Raw genomic sequence first — 13,816 nt, 5'->3', positions numbered from 1 at the left:
CAATTATCTCCAAACTCGAGTATACAACATCTCAACATGTCTTCTAAAATCTGAATCACTCGTTCTGATTGCTCGTCAGTCTGAGGATGAAATGTTGTGCTGAAATTTAGCTTAGTGATAAACCGCAAACTATACATATTTTTACCCCATGTTTAATGCACTTTATGGATGATTTCTCATTATAATTGGTGAATTCGATGCTTCTAATGCTTTAATTTCATGTTTCATACTTAGGAGAGCATAGGAGAGTGAAAGGAACGAGAAACGGGCCAAAAAGGGAGAAAATGGCCCAAAGTACGAAATTAACACGGCCTGGACCTCCTCACACGGGCAGACCACACAGCCGTGTCAATTTGGCAGGCTTAAACACGGCCTGAAGTAATCGAACACGGGCGTGACCTTGCCGAGCCCAAGTTGATTCCAATTCGAAAAAGGCCAAGTTTGAGGGCTTTTAGGCATTCCAAAGCCTATAAATACACCCTAGAGGAGGAGGAAAAGAGAGGACGAAGAAGGGGGAGTAACGAATTACTCCAAGGAAGCCGATTGATCCATCTCAGAAGCCAGATTCATCATCAAGACTGAAGATCTCTCCTCAATTTCCCTTAAGGAGTTTTGGGTTTTCTTTATGTTTTGTATTTTTTATTCTTATGAGATGTTTTCTTATTTAGTTATGAACTAAAACCCCTAAATACCTAAGGGGAATGAAACCTAAGACGAATCTTGTTATTATTTTCTGAATCGTATGATAAATATTTAACTTGTTCTTAATTCTTGTTTTGATATCCCAAGATACTGATTCAAGACATACTCTTATTCAGAGACCCTGTCTAAGAGTACATTTGTCATAATTAAGCGAGTTGATTGCGCACCTAGACATAGGGTGACAAGATTTTGCCAGATTAGGGTGAAACCTAATAAGGGGATCCATAGATCGAGTTAATGCAACCCTAGAGGGTTAATTAGAGAAAAGTCTCAGTTATTCAATCTAGGGATTAGACATTATTAGTCTTGAATAGGGATAATAACATAACTTAGGGATCTCTACAGAACAAGTTGAATGAATAAATCATCCGATTCGGAGCCAGAATAACAAGCAAAGTCTAGGTGGATTTTTCCTTAGGTATTGTCTTAAGTCAATCGATTTTCCCAAAAGAAATTCCCCAATTCTTTTCTCTATGCGTTCTTAGTTTAGATAATTAGTTAATTAAAACAAAACCTCTTTATTCTTAGGCTAGATAATAAAAAGACAGTCATTACTAGTACTTTTAGTTCTTTTGGGTTTGACAATCCGAACTTGCTAAAACTGTACTACTGTTAGATAGGTACACTTGCCTACATCGCAATAATAGTTAGTTTAAGAATGAGTAATTACAAATATTTAAAATCTATCACGAAATAACGCGATCAAGTTTTTGGCGCCGTTGCCGGGGAACTGAAATATTAGAAACGCTCAATTTTTATTACTTTAGCCATTTATTTTTCTTTCAATTTAATTTAATTTTTTTATTATTATTTATTAACTTATTGTTTTTCTTTCTCTTGGCAGGTTTTTATAGTTTATGACTAGAAGAAACCCATCAGGACCATTACTTTTTGACGAAGAAATCGATCGTACAGTTCGTAGAAACCAAAGAGAAATAAGGCGGGGCTTAAGATACACGGAGAACGAGCAAGAAAACGATACTCAACCCCCAACCGAAGAGATGGCTAAAAACCAAGGCAATCAACTACCTCCTGCAATTGCGGTCAATCAAAATCCTGCTCCACGCACTATGTATGATTATGCTAAACCTTCTTTAACAGGAACTGAATCAAGCATAGTTAGACCTGCTGTAGCTGCAAATACTTTCGAATTAAAACCTAAACTATTCAAATGATACAACAATTTGTTCAATTTGATGGTTTGTAGGATGAGGATCCCAATGCTCATTTAGCCAACTTCTTAGAACTATGCGATACATTTAAAATAAATGGCGTTTCTAATGATGCCACATGTCTTCGATTGTTTCCCTTTTCATTGAGGAACAAAGCTAAACAGTGGTTGAACTCATTACCATGAGGGTCAATTACTACTTGGGAACAAATGACAGAAAAATTCTTACTAAAATATCTCTTCTTTTGTGTAAATGGATTTAGAAACACTCTACGATGCATGGGAGAGATAGAAGGACTTACTGAGATAATGCCCCCACCATGGGTTACCGCTTTAGCTCCAATTTCAAACATTCCACAATGGTCTGAATCCTTCGACTCAAAAAATGGTTGACGCAGCTGCTAGCAAAACCATCAACAATAAAACACCAGAAGATGCCTATAAGTTTATTGAGGAGATGTCACTGAATAACTATTAGTGGCAAGTCATAAGGACAAAGGCAACGAAAATAACCGACGTTTATAACATCGATTTAGTCACCATGCTGTCAAATCAGGTAGAACTCTTAAATAAAAAGATTGATGGTTTTCTTAATTCTTCACAGGTTTACCCAGTAATGCAGTGTGAAGCAAGTGGAGGTGGAACAAACCATTCGGAATATCAACCTTATGGCCACAACATGGATAACGAGCAATTAAACTACATGGGTAATAATCTCGGACTTCAAAACAATCCATATAGTAGCATTTATAATGCAGGTTAGAGGAACCACCCCAATTTCTCGTGGGGCGGTCAAGGAAATCAAAGACCACAACATCCTCCGAGCTACCAACAACCACCCTACCAACAGGAAAAGAAGCCAAACCTTGAAGAGATGCTTTCAAAGTTTATTTCGATGTCAGAAACTCATTTCCAAAACACTAAGACAACACTTAAAAATCAACAAGTGTCGATCTAAGGGCTCGAAACTCAGATAGGCCTACTTTCCAAACTAATTTTCGAATAACCACAAGGTAGATTGCCAAGTAATACTGAACCCAACCCAAGGGAACAACTAAAGGCAATTAATATTCAAGATGAAGAAGGATTTATTGAGCCTAAACCAGAACCGAGGCAAGAAACTGTGGTAAGAAAATGTCAAGGTGAGGTAGATAATAATAAAAAGAAAACGGTGAATGTCAAATATAAACCTCGTGTGCCATACCCCAACGCGACAAGAAAAGACCGCTCAGATGAACAATTTGGTAAATTCCTCAAACTCTTAAAAAAATTTCATATTAACTTCAGTTTATTGAAGCTCTATCGCAGATGTCAAACACAATGAAATTCTTAAAAGAGCTTTTAGCAAATAAGCGGAAGTTGGACGAGGCGTTGCATGTGGAGCTAAATGCAGTGTGCTCAGCTATTCTGAAAAATAAGCTACCAAACAAACTAAAAGATCCAGGGAGTTTTACGATTCCCTACTTAATTGGTAGTTTAGATGTTAATAATGCATTAGCTGATTTAGGAGCTAGTATCAATGTCATGCCTTTTGAAATGTTCAAGCAACTAGGTCTCGGGAAACCCAAACAGACTAGGATGAGTATTCAATTAGTAGATAAAACTATAAGATTTCCTAGGGGTATTATTGAATATGTGCTAGTCAAAATTGATAAATTTATATTTCCTGTTGACTTCATTGTTTTGGACATAGAGGAGGATAGCAATACTCCTTTAATCCTAGGAAGGCCCTTTTTAGCAACTGCTAAAACAATTATTGATGTTGGTACAGGTGACCTCACGCTACGCGTAGGGGACTTTGGTTAATAGGGTTCGTTTGGTGTTTAGGAGAAGATTAAGGGGCCGAGGGTCTCTATCCGACGTTGTAATTGTACGAAATCTCTGTTGCTCGTTCGAAGGTAAGAGTTTTGGTGGATTAAGTGGGTTGTTATTTTGATATAGTTCGATTTAGTGACGATTTAAATGACTAATTTGGTGGTTTATTGGTCAATTTTACTTTCTGTATGACTCAAGAGTGTTTTTGCATCAAAACAGTACCAGCTGCGTACCCGAAACACAGAAATACGAGTTTCTGCAAAAGCCAAAAAAACTATTCTGTCAACGCCACACGGGCGTGTAGTCACTCATGTGGTTGGCCGTGTATGAGGGCACAACTATGTGATCGACGTAGGCATGGTCGTGCACATGACACAGCCATGTGGTGGCGTAAGTGTGGCCACGGGCAAGGCCAAGTTAAGCGTGTGGGCTACATAGGCGTGTGGGCCCATACAGGTGTGTGGGTTTTGGGCCAGGCCGTGTGGGCCACACAGCTAAGGGCAATCATGGCTTGTGGGCCTATATGGGCAAACCACACGAGCATATGGACCCATATTTCTAAAAATTTCCTTAAGGTCACACGGGTCCTTTCGATCGACTGTAGGCCTACCATAAGGTCAATAAGGGCTAACCAAACCCTAAAACTGTAGACCTGATAGTCTGATATTTTATTCTAAGTATGATAATGCTATGCATGTCTGAGTATTTTGTTATCTGTATATAAGCATGTTGAGCATGTTTAATCTGTTATTTCTGTATCTGTTTTATGTATCTATTTTAGGGTGGGATTTGCATATGTGGAGGAAGTGTTCTGTATGGCGATCATTGTCTATATTTTGGCAAAATGGCTGCACATTACCTGATATTTTTTGTAATGGCACGATTTGGTGTGTAGGGTTGGGTTGGTATATTTAACCCCACATAGTGTAATGGGATGGTCGGAGTTGATGTGTAGAGGATGGGGGTAGGATTCTGATTATCTGATCTGTATATCTGACTCTGTTATCTGTATCTAAAATGGGCATGAGCCCGAATCTGTATCTGATTGTATGTGAGTTTTCTGCATGTTACATGTCCATTTCTGTTGGGTTACATACTGAGTTTATGTAAACTCACCTCTGTTTGTCTATTCTGTTCAGGTAATCCACAGACTTAGATGGATTAGTGCAGCAGAGTCTTGCGGTGACCACTAGACTACGAACTAAATTTAACTAAAGGTTTTATTTACTTAAAGGATATTTCTAAGAGTTTTGTATTAATTGGATTCTTCGGACTGTTGATTAAATTTTTTGGGTTTGGATTTTTGTTTAATACTTTGTTTGGACAACATGCTAAAAACACAGTTTTTACTAAAATAAAGATTTTCTAAAATACGAACTGCTGTCTTGAAAGACAACGGTTTCTGTATGCTTCCACTATAACACATGTTTTAAGGAAAATTAATTAACTGAATAAACATTTTGACAATGGATAAAAGTAAATAAGAGTTGAAAAACTAAAATGGTTTTATCGTAAAAATTTCATTATCAAAACCCATTCTTTGTGACACCTCCAGATTCAGCCATAACGTGTAGGCTGGGTTTGGGGTGTTACATAATCATTCTAAATATTTGAATTAAATGTTCAATTTAATTTTTTTACAGGATTACAAACTCATTTAGATTATCTTCCAAAGCAAGTTGTCTTTCTCGCAATGTAAACGTTCTTACAATGCCACTTATCATCAGTTTAAACTTAGACAATCAATAAGCTAATATTTGCTTGTCACAATTTTTCTATGCATGCAAAATATGAAAGACAGAAATACAAAAGACATAATAGTGAAATGTGAAATTAACTTTATTTATTTATTCATTGTTCAAGTAAATAGAAAACAGTTACATGTTTACTACAATATAGGCACATTTCCCAATAGCATGTACATAGGTTAATATGTATAAGTGTTTTACATGGTTGATAATAGTCTTGAAGGCTTGCAGATTATGTTTACATGTTTGTACAGATTATGTTTACATGTTTGTATCTCAATATATATATATGTGTGTATAAGTGATGAAATTCAATGGTTTGTTTATTCTTAAGAATGGTTTGATGCATAAGTGATTAGTATAAAAATGAATGGGCAAGGAATGTGTGCATGATTTCAATGACATAAAAGGTATAAATTGAGATTTCATTTGTGTACTGAATGAGATACATTTGTAATATGATTTGTATGGTCTAAAGTGTTTTTGTTGAAAGGCTATTTGGTGCCAATATGGCAAGATAATTGGTGTTGGTGGTGGATGTTAAACGAATGTTTTACATGTGTGAGAAGGTTGAGTAATGTGTAGTGAATAGCATAAATGGTATTAATTGAGTTGAATAAATTGTAATGTTTTGAAATTCTTGGTTTGTAATGGTGTCATTGAGGTATATTGGTTAGTGATTTAGGAGATTGATATATGTATGTTTGAGCTTGTTTTGGAAATGTTTTGAGCAAGTTTTGAATTTGCCAAAATGTGTTTTGAAGTTACTTTGAAAATTGATTTTGAAGCAAGCACTTTTATGATCTATGTGGTACCACATGAATGGCCACTTAGTCATGTGAAATACATAGGCTGGAGGCACGGTCGTATGCAAGTTGTAAAACGTTAACAGTTTTTGTCCACACCGTTCCCAATTGTTATATGGTCCAGCCACACAGTCGTGTCACTACTGGAAGGCATGGTCATTTTTCTACCACATGGTCACAGAGAGTTACATGGCTTGGGCACACGGTTGTGTGACCCCTGTTTTTCATGCTTGCCTTTAACTTTTGAAAATGTTTCAATTTGGTCCTTATTTGTGATCGGGTCAACTTAATAGCTTTTGTTAGCTCAATTAATACTAGAATCTAATTATATATATATACCATAATACTTGAGTGCTTAAGACATGAATGATTATTTGAAGAATTTACTTATGATATAATTGATTTGTAATTTTGGAAATGTTGTAAATTAGTCCTAGTTAAATTCTGGGTGATACTGGAGTATACATAAGCTCGTATAAGACCTGAGAATTGTAGTATTTAGTGATGATGAATTGATTTGACTATGATTGTATGATTTTGTTTAAATTGATTATTAATTGTGTAATTATGAAATATTTCATATTTATTTGAAATAATCGATGTAAATTAAATGCATTCTGCTTCAGTTATGATTGTAGCATTCCGTAGCATGGGTCCAACGATCAGACTGAGTAATGGGTGTTACAACACATCATCTCAAAAGGAGAATTTCAATTCGGTGTAACAATAAGTGGTGCAAAAATTAACGATTGTTTCAGCTCATCAAAGGCTTTCAAGCATACTTCATCAAAATTGAATGTTAAATCATTCTCTAATAAATTACACAGTGGCTTGGAAATCTTTGAGAAGTCTTTGATGAACCTTAGATAAAAACTGGCATGCCCTAGAAAACCTCTAACGCTTCTTATATAAATAGAAGGTGGAAGCTTCTCAATCACATCGATTTTTTCTTTGTCAACTTCAATTCCATGTCTTGATATTTTGTGCTTCAAAACGATACCCTTCTTAACCATAAAATGACATTTCTCCCAATTAAGAACAATATTTGTTTCTTTACATCATTTCAACACCATAGCTAAATTATTTAGACAATCATTGTACGAATCCCCGAACATTAAAAAGCCATCCATGAAACCTTCCAAAAATTTCTCAAAAACTCGTGTCATTTTCAGCCTCAATGCTCTCACTCTTGTGTTTTGATTTTTCTTTTCTCAAATTATGTATGTTTGTGTTCTATTGTGTTCTATCCCCCTTTGATGCTGAAATTTACTCCCTATTTATATTGTTGAGCTCCTTTCATGTTTTCTATTTTTAGGCGTAGTGGTTCCTTTATTTCCTCTATCATTATAGTGGTTTCGTGTTTTCTGCTTCCAACAATCTAATAGTAAACTAAGTCTTTTGTGTACGCATTGGAGCTCAACTAACCATGTCGCAGCTCACATATCTGCGAACTAGCAAAGTGTGAAATGGGAACTTTGATGTGCGAGCTGTGAACTGTAAGCTCCATGTAGGCGAGTAATGCATGCAACCATAGGATTGTGGATTGTGTGCTGCGAGTTACATTATATGCAAGCTATATACGTGAGCTCCCACTAGCAAGCATTGCTAGCGATTTGGGAACACAAGCTATGTACTACGAGTTATATGTTGTGAGTTCCCCGCCAACAAACACTACTTACAAGCTGCAAGAAGAGAGCTTGCGAACTGGGATGGAGCTGCGAACTAATGAAGTGTGAACAGTCTCCAAAGGTTGCATGTGAGGTACAAACAAAAAGCTTGTAAGCTGAGATGGAGCTGCGAACTGGTGCAATGCAAATGGTCTCCAAGGGCTGCATGCGAGCTACAAACAAAGAGCTTGCGAACTGAGATGGAGCTGCGAACTGGTGAAATGCAAGTTGTCTCCAAGCACTGCATACAAGCTGTAAACAGAGAGATGTGAGATGTCCACGAGCAATGCATGTGAGATGAGCTCTAATTGCAAGCTATCAATGAGCAATGAACGTTAAACACTCATCAGCGACCTAATAACTGTGAGTTGTCCATGACCAATGCATGCTCTTTGCAGCTGAGGTTTTGATGTATGTTGGCTCCATTTTCTATATTGTCCTTTTACTTTCTTTTGCCTAGTAGCTATTATTGTAATCCCTGAATGTGAGCTAGCTTGTTCCTATCGATCTTGAGGCTTATGATATTGCTGTAACATTGTTGTGCCATTAAGTAAACTTCAATAGCCACCTTCAAGGATAAAATTGCATATTTTAGCACGGAAATTAAAAATGTAAAATTCAATTAAAACCTTTCAATATCGAATATTCAAGAGAAATATAACAAAAATAGCTACTAAAAAATTATCAATCCCTCTTAACTCGCCTGAAATATAAGGTCAAAAGTACTTTAATAACGCTATATATTAGAGCTATCACAAGCTCACATCAATATTCATAAATAAACAATAAATTCAAAATAATGGCATTTTATTCCAACTAATCTATTTAAAATATTAGATATCCTTAATTAAAACTCAAAGCTAAAAACTGAATTTATTTGTTTCAAAATATTTCTGTTAATTTCATCTTTGAACAAAAATATTACTTCTAATTGATATCTTATTGTAGTAATCAAATACTGACAATAAAAACATGTGAAACAATAAATCTTCCTTTGAGTTAAAATAAAATAATTGTCACATGTTTATTACCACTATTGCACATGTATTTTTTTGTAAATATTAACCTTCCTTTGAGCCGATCAATATTAAAGTAGCTTAAGTTACATGCATATAACCTTTTATATTTTAAAAACAAAATAATTTCAACAGAAGTCACTTTGACAACTTATTGTTTCAATTAAGTTATTTTAAAATATTTATAAATATACTGATATTCAAATTTAAAATTTTCATAACAATCAAAGGTAAGGACATATATGCCAAAACCAAATAGAAATAATGTAGTGATTCAATGGCAAATAATTAACAAGCGCGTGTATTCATTATTTTGGCATAAACAAAACACCAATGCAATTCACGCATATATGTTAATTCAAAAGCAAATAAAAAAACTCACCCTACATATATCGTATAAATTTCTATTTGTATTTATAATTAAACAGAGATTCACATAAAAAAAATTATGCGCATAAATGCTTTAAATGATTTGAGTCTAAATCAATAAAAAATTCTCAAGCATATAAAAATTAGAAATAAGAGATGTAAATCCGATAAACCTCCATTATCAATATTCAAACTATATTTTATATTTTCATAAAAGCGTTAAACATGATTCATGAAAAAAAATTAATATGTACAATTATATATATTATAGACGGTTTCTAATGAAACCTAATACAGAAATTTACCTTACTCTTTTAAAAAAATAATAATAATTTTAAAGGTTTTCAAACCAATAAACCCAAATCAACGAATCTGCAAACCTGAACTGAATAATATATAACTAAAACCTAGCACTTCGTAATAAATAAATAAATAGTCAACATAATATCCTTTCAAAATTTACCTTCAATCCATTCAAATATCAATAAATCTTTTCTTTCAACAGGTTATACTTTGAAAGTCCATGCATATTACTAAAAATATATATGAATATATGTGGTTTCATAATGAAACCCAAATCTATATAACCGAAAATAAACCGATCCGTACACATTAATTTTCCTAAACTGCATCCATAAAAATTAAAACCCAAAACTTTAATAAATAATCATCAAACTCAAATACTTAACCTATATCTAATTGAAATGCTAAAGTATAATATGACACCCATGAAATGAATCACCAAAAAGAATAAACTTAATTAATACTCAATGATTCGATATGACGAGACTTGGATACTACTTGTTAGAATCGTAAAATAATATTTGATATAAAACTTTAACAGACCAAGATTTGCCATGTCAGATCATCAATAACAAATCAAGAACAAAACTATACGTGGAAGCGTACCTGAATTCATTATTGAAGATTCTCCAGAATGTTTTGATCTTCCAAGAAAATAGTTTTTCTTCTAGTATATCTCCCTGATGGGGATGGAAAAGAAATACGAGATATATCTATTTCTTGGGGGCCACTACCTCTTTTTAAATAACTGGTTATTAAATCAGTTTTTGGTATTGTGGGATGTGCCCCGCATTTTCGGGAAAACTAGAGATGAAACAAAATTGACATCTCGACTAGGAGGAGCACGAAGTTGCGACACTGTGAAGAATGATGTCCCGACGAGGTGAAAGGCAACGTTAGGACATGGCTATGTGTTCTTCAAATTCTGATTAGTCTATATTATTTTTGTCATTTTTAACCTACAAATTTAGCTTATAAAATGGGCCTTTGTAACTTACAAAAAATATCTTCATCACATTAAAATTAAGAAAAGATTAAAAAAGTTCTTAAGAGAGTTTAAAGGAATTATCAGGACATTTTCAAATGTCAAGCATGTGCCTGATTTAAAGAAAAACCTCATCTCACTAAGTATGTTAGACTCAAACGATTGTAGAATCGTCATTAAGTCAAGCGGTATTAAGGTATCTCGTGGAGCTCTCGGTTTGATGAAAGGTCAAAAGACTGACAGTCTATATGCTCTACAAGGTACAATAGTGACTAGTAAAACAACAATTTCCTCATCTTTTAGGAAGTCAGAGTTGACTCGTTTGAAGCATAGGCAACTTGGTTATATAAAAAGTATGATTGTTTTGAGTAAGAGGGGTTCTCTTCCTGGTGAATGAGTTGGTAAAACAGAGTAGTGCATTTATAGGAAGCAAACATGAGTCAACTTTGATTTGGCAGTTCAGAAAATTAAAAGTCTTCCACTTTCAAAGTGCAAGTACTGCTTGGACTCGGTTAAGTATCCCGCAAAATCAAGTTAGGCCCCTAACGGGGCTCAATAAAGAAGGCATTAAGAAAATACGAATCATTGTGGAAATTTGTAGGCTGTGTCTTGCATTTTCAAGAAAACCAGAAACAAAACAGAAACGACATCTAGATGAGGAGGAGCACGACGTTACAACGACACAAAGAATGAAGTCCCAATGAGGCAAAAGGTGTTGGAAAAAATCCGGTTTGAAAACGATTTTCTTGTACAATGAAAAATTAATTTTTTTTTAAAAAAAACCCTAATTTGTGATATTTATAACAATCAACCAACCCCCTTAAAGGTTTAGCTACTCATGCCGGAAATACAACTAACAACCATGAGAATGAAAAGAAAAAAAAAACCATTAAAGTAAAGTTTAAGAAAAATATAAAAGTTGATATTTTTATGCAAAAAAGCCTAAAGAACATGAAACAAAAAACATTCAATAAGAAAATCTAAAGTAATAAATATAAAAGAAACAAACTTTAATAGATTTAAAGTAAAAGAAACTGAAATACATCAAACTAAAGTTAGAAATGTCATTACAACCAAATCACAGGGGCTGAAAGTGCAAATAAAACTAGGCTACAGTGATAACTAACTTAACTAACTACAATAACACTAAGAACAAGAAGAAAGTGCAAGAAAATAAACTCTAAAACTAAGAAAGGAGAAGAGAAAATATAAACCCTAGAAAAAGTTGCAGAAAAACTAAGAGAAAACCTAGAGAAATTAAAGCTAAAACTAAGCTAATGTGTGTATCCCTCTCTTCTTGGGCTTGTGTGATTGGTGCATCGGGTGGACAAATATTACCATTTTTATCCAATTTTGTCCCCTTACAATATCGATATCGCAATACCCAAGAAGAGGATATCGTGATACCCTGGTTAGTTTTGAACTTAGGGGTCTTCTTAGATGGTGGATATCGCAATACCCAAAGTGGATATCACGATACCTTCTCCTTTGGTGCTGTTTTTGCCCATTTTTAACCTCTACCACGTCCCTACACCACTCAACCACATGTTAGGGCCCCCAATAGCACTATTGGCCAAATTGGGTCTCTAAACGAGTAAAAACAAGGCATTTACTCTTATTAACTTAAAATCTAAAAATTATGAAAAACTACGAAAAATCGCTACTTTGCTTGAGAATAAACTCTTTAAATATACCAGAAAAGCCTAATTATCATATCAAATTACAACAGATCAATGGGCTAGCTAAATCAGGCTCTCACGACCTCAAAAATATAAAAATTACAATAAAATAACTAAATTGCAATTACATATTTTTGATCGAAAGCTTCGAACTCCAACCTAGGTTTTCTTCTTCAATTTTCGATGTTTGGGAAAAAGAAGATAAACTTCTTCTCCCCCCCAAAAAAAAAATTTAATATATATACATATAATTAGTTAAATTTAAACTTAGTTAATTAAAACTTTAATTAATTAACTAATTGTTTTATTAATCTACTGGTCCAATTCTAAAAATCTTGGTTAGAATATTTAATTTTGACATATGCTAATAGTTGGATAATAAAATTTTGATTTGATAAAAATATTAAAAATTAAAAAATTTGTTCAACCGTGCCCTTGTTCATTTTGGTCTAATCAGTCCAGTTCAAGTTTTTATGTGTTTTTTAATTTTTATAAGTTTATATCAATTTTAATAGTTTTTCTAGTATTTTACAATATTTTATTATTTTTTAAGAATTCTAATATGTTTTTTTTAATTTTAAATATTTTAATTAAGTTTTATTAATTTTATATTTTTTATAATTTATTAGATTTAATTAGATTTTTTATATTTTATAATATTTATAAGCTTTTATAATTTTAATAAGTTTTATTAATTTTTATATTTTTAAAATTTTTTATGCTTTTTTCTATTTTTTATTATTTTTATGAAAAAAATATTAGATTAAACTAGAAGTTACCACATATCACCATCTAATTGGTCTACTAATTTATTTTAATAGTTAATTGGCTAATGACAGTTAACGGAAGGGCTTAATTGTTTATTTTAGTTAACGACAAAAACTTAATTGGACACGAATTTAATACAGGAGCTTAATTGATTTTTATTTTATTTTCTTAAAGGGTTATATATATATATATATAAAAGCTTAAAAAAATTATGATAAATTTATTAATGTTTATAATAAATATGAGTTATTATGAACTTCTTATACCCTGCTAAAGAAGTTAGCCTCTTAATTTTACAAAAGTGTGTTAATTTATAATTTTTAGTAAATAGGTTAGTAAATAAGAATAATTTTATTTTTTATTTGGAATTATTTTTATTTTTGATTTGGTTTTTTATGCTAGATATTATGGGTGTGATTATTAATGTTAAACCAACTTTTTGAATGAGAGAAAGGAAACAAAAGTAGGATGAATATTTTTAATTAGAATGTTGCATTGTAACTTTATATATTTAGATTTTCCAATTTAAACTTTACATAATTTTTTTTTTTAAATTTAGAATGTTGCATATGTTGTTAACCTTGCTGTATTATTGCAAAAGAGATACATTTATTTTTTGTCTAAAATTAATATTATTATTAAGTGCATTTACAATATAATTGGTTTTGCAAAGAATGAAAGGAGATAATACGATCCTACAATTTAATCATTGTAATATTGTAGCATTACTTAAATTATAATTATAATATTTTTTATTTATTTTAAATATTAAATACACGTGGGAAAT

At 32.8% G+C, this 13,816-nt stretch overlaps 1 non-coding gene across 1 annotated transcript; it reads right to left on the bottom strand.

Moving 5' to 3' along the window:
• Positions 1 to 2,094: 2,094 nt before the first annotated feature.
• Positions 2,095 to 2,200, bottom strand: LOC121210580 (small nucleolar RNA R71). The gene has a single exon (XR_005905695.1). It is a non-coding gene; the product is annotated as a small nucleolar RNA R71 (small nucleolar RNA).
• Positions 2,201 to 13,816: the final 11,616 nt, after the last annotated feature.

The sequence above is a fragment of the Gossypium hirsutum genome, chromosome A11 (assembly GCF_007990345.1).
Source record: "Gossypium hirsutum isolate 1008001.06 chromosome A11, Gossypium_hirsutum_v2.1, whole genome shotgun sequence".
NCBI classification, from domain to species: domain Eukaryota; kingdom Viridiplantae; phylum Streptophyta; class Magnoliopsida; order Malvales; family Malvaceae; genus Gossypium; species Gossypium hirsutum.
The sequence above is the reverse complement of the archived record's forward strand: the minus strand, read 5'-3'. Positions and strand labels throughout refer to the sequence as shown.